Source organism: Anopheles arabiensis, chromosome X, assembly GCF_016920715.1.
Source record: "Anopheles arabiensis isolate DONGOLA chromosome X, AaraD3, whole genome shotgun sequence".
Classification (NCBI taxonomy): Eukaryota; Metazoa; Arthropoda; class Insecta; order Diptera; family Culicidae; genus Anopheles; species Anopheles arabiensis.
Genome location: NC_053519.1, coordinates 23876847 through 23880662, shown reverse-complemented (window position 1 = coordinate 23880662; position 3816 = coordinate 23876847).

Genomic DNA, 3816 nt, shown 5'->3' with positions numbered 1-3816 from the left:
GGTTGGTGGAGGTTCGAAGCACGGGCGGATCATTCGGAGGGGAAGGCATCGCGTAACCGATCATTTCACTGTCGGTGCTGTTCTGTCAGTTCGGTCATCGGTGGTCGGCCTGGTTTCAGGTGTGCGTTAAACCCCACACTATGAGGTAACTAGTTGCCATTCTGCCAGTTCAACGTCGCTCATTGGTGGTCGGCTGGGTTTCAGATGTGCGTTAAACCCGACGCTATGAGGCAACTATGATGACCGTTGGCTGCGGGTTCCAGGTTCGTCTTTGGACAGCACGCGAGGCACGTGTCGTCGGTGGTATGCTGTTACTGGAAGCGACAAGAAACAAAAAGGGTCACTTCACCAGCGTTCGTTTTGTCCAAGAGGCAAGGCTTAGTTTTCATTGCCTTGATCAAGTCACAAATAAGGTTGTAGTCGTTCGGCATTGCTCTCGTTCTGTACGATTGTATATGTTAAACTATATCGTTCACAACTTATTTTGAGCGCTTTGCATCTTAAAGACTTTGTGTGCATCACACAACTGCTGGGTATCGACGCACTTCCTGGATTTTTACTGCTTTGTTTGTTTCAGCTCATAGGTGTAAAGCAGCCAGCAGAGACAAAATTTCCTCAAATATCGGAACTTATGCGTGTAGTGAGTCGCATTTCGCGAACAGTAGGAACACCCGGTTGGGGCCGGTCTGGTGGTACAGTCGTCGAATACAAACGCCCGTCACGAATTAACAATATGCCCGTCATGGGTTCAAGCCCCGAATAGACCGTGCCCCCTTACGTAGGACTGACTATCCTGCTACGGTAACAAAAAGTCATTGAAAGCCAAGCCCACTTCACTAGTGGGTACAGGCAGGCCTTGACCGGCAGTGGTTGTTGTGCCACAAGAAGAATAAGGATTACCCATTTAGAAAAGGTTAAAATTGTGTAAATACCAAATCTTGCCTTTATTCACCAACTGTTAATTCAAAAACATGGTGCTCCACATGACAGAGCAAACCAAGCTTGACCAAGGTGGATTAAAAATATCGGGTGGTGGAATGTAGAGCATTTTGACAATTCTTCACTTGACGTATGGTCCCCACCGTACAAGGATAATGTATTTAGAAGGTTGATTTTATCGCTTTTGCTGGGCGACATTGTGGGAGACATCTGGCACTCTCTGCATACAAATTTCATTACCCCGCACCAGCCCTCTCCGATTTTTATACTGGAGCCCCCGGAACAGTTAGAGAAATGTCATTTTGCTCTGAACAACTTCACCTTGTCATTTTAAAGCACCTTGGTCGCCGCATACGATGTTATCTGTCAAACTAATTGGTTGGTGTTAGGAAGGAAAAACCACAAACTATTTTTTAATAATCGTTAAACTATTCAAATCATCAAATAATCGCAATATCAAACGAAAAAGCGTTTGACAGCACGTGCGACAAAACCGCATGCGATGATTTACAGACACGGCCCTAAGGCTCGCAGTGCTCATATTTAAAAAGAAGCTTATTTTGTCAAATAGAGAAATGTTTCAATGTATTTGAAGTATGTTTACTTATTTCAAGCAGAAAAATTAAACCAGAACGATTTATTCATATTAAAAATTGTATCTTTAGAAATTTGTATACAATTCTCAAAATCCCTTATAGCGGCAGGCTGTTTACTATTAATTAGACATGTAAAATACAATCCCGGATGATGCATATTGTCCAATGCCTCGCTGTAATTTCAACATTTTTACTTTTATCATAGGAGTCAAAATTATATAGCTGCTTATCTCCGGAACTGGGGAATTCGAGAACATTGTAATTCTGGAGACAAAGTTAATACTTTTTTTTAAACTTTCCTCCATAAATCACCAAAACGTATCTTGTTTCAAAAAATGTGTGTCGTATTACCGTGACATAGTGTTTCTAATTTCAATATTTATCTATATTTGTAGCGTATACGCTTGATTGACTAGTATTTTAGCATTAATAACTGTCATAGCCATTGCAATCCAATCAATGAAATATGAATAAGTTCAAAAATAAATACTCAGCATGTCAGGTTGCCAGTAATGTGTCTTTCCGTTGCCAGTGAGGGGTTAATGTTTGTAAGCAAACAAAGATTTCATTCATAAAGGTGCAAATGTTTTCACTGTATTTGATGTCGGCAAAACAAAACAAAAAATGACTAGAACGTGAAAAAATAAAAAAAAAAATAGATGAAGAGGGATTGGCAGAAATATGGTTATGCAAGTAGAAGTAAAATGCGCATGTCCGAAGAGGAAATAAATAAATAACAGAGAGAGAGAGAGAGAGAGAGAGAGAGAGAGAGAGAGAGAGAGAGAGAGAGAGAGAGAGAGAGAGAAATAGAGAGAGAAATAGAGAGAGAGAGAGAGAGAGAGAGAGAGAGAGAGAGAGAGAGAGAGAGAGAGAGAGAGAGAGAGAGAGAGAGACATAGGTATGAAAAAATGAATGTTTAGTTTATATGTAAGTACGAAGAAAGAGATAGAAAGAAGGCGTGTGCGTACATATGACTAGGAGATGTTTAAATCAAAGCATAACATACTCTGCACAAACTGCAACTACACTGTGGCACACTACACTAACATGTATAGTAATTTTAGATTTTCGTGCTGTATATCTAGCGTACACAAATTGTTCACACCATAGAAAATCATCACTTTTAATAGATAATATTATACAGATTACACTTTTTTTAATTTTTCATTCTAATGCTTTATGATGACATATCGCTCTGGCACAAATAAAAAAACTACGAAGATAAACATTTGTCCTTTACTTTAGACAAAAAAATAGTAATTATTTTTCCAAAAATATTGCAATAAAACAAGAAAAACTAAATTTCAAAATCCTTTAAGAGTGAACTACAAAAATACCACATACAATGCTAACGATTATTATGTATCGTAGATAGAACAAGATAGAATCATACGAAGTAAACATGAGTGTATGAACATAATATGGGAATATTGTTCGAATAACATTTGTAGAACATGTTTGCAATCTTCTTACCGAATTCAATACTAAATATAATTCGATTCTGTCGATGCCGAAAAGTAATATTTGATATTTATTTTAAGCAATTATAAAAATTCCTAGATTCCTTTAAAATCCTTTAAAAGAATTTAGCATAAAATCAAATCTTGTAACGTTGCCAGTGACTTAATCTTTCCACAACATTTTCATAGCCCCGAACGTAAACTAACATTTCCTGTAAGCACGTCGCAAGGAACCTCTATGGTATAATAAATGCAAACATAATATATGTATATTATATATATATATATATATATATATATATACATATATATATATATATATATATATATATATATATATATATGTATATATATATATATATATATATATATATATATATATATATATATATATATATATATATATATATACATTTTTCTCCATGGCTTCGATACATGTTCATGAATTTTTGAATTTTTTTTTGAATGTCTGGTATGGTATTTCGGGTATTAGTGCTTATTATTACTTCAGAGGCATTCGGATAGAGTTTTGAACGGTGTCCAATTGTTGATATAAATTTATATATAGATAGATAAATTTATATATATATATATATATATATATATATATATATATATATATATATATATATATATATATATATATATAAATTAATTTTCAATATACACATATATATATCCGTTATACATTTGTGCGCCTTAGTCGCACTTCCATTGTTCCATAGACCTGGCCGCATCAGTTCACTCTTTTTTTTTGCTATGTTCATTACATAGTATATGGTACATTAGTAAATCAATTATGAAGAAAAAGTTTCTGAGGG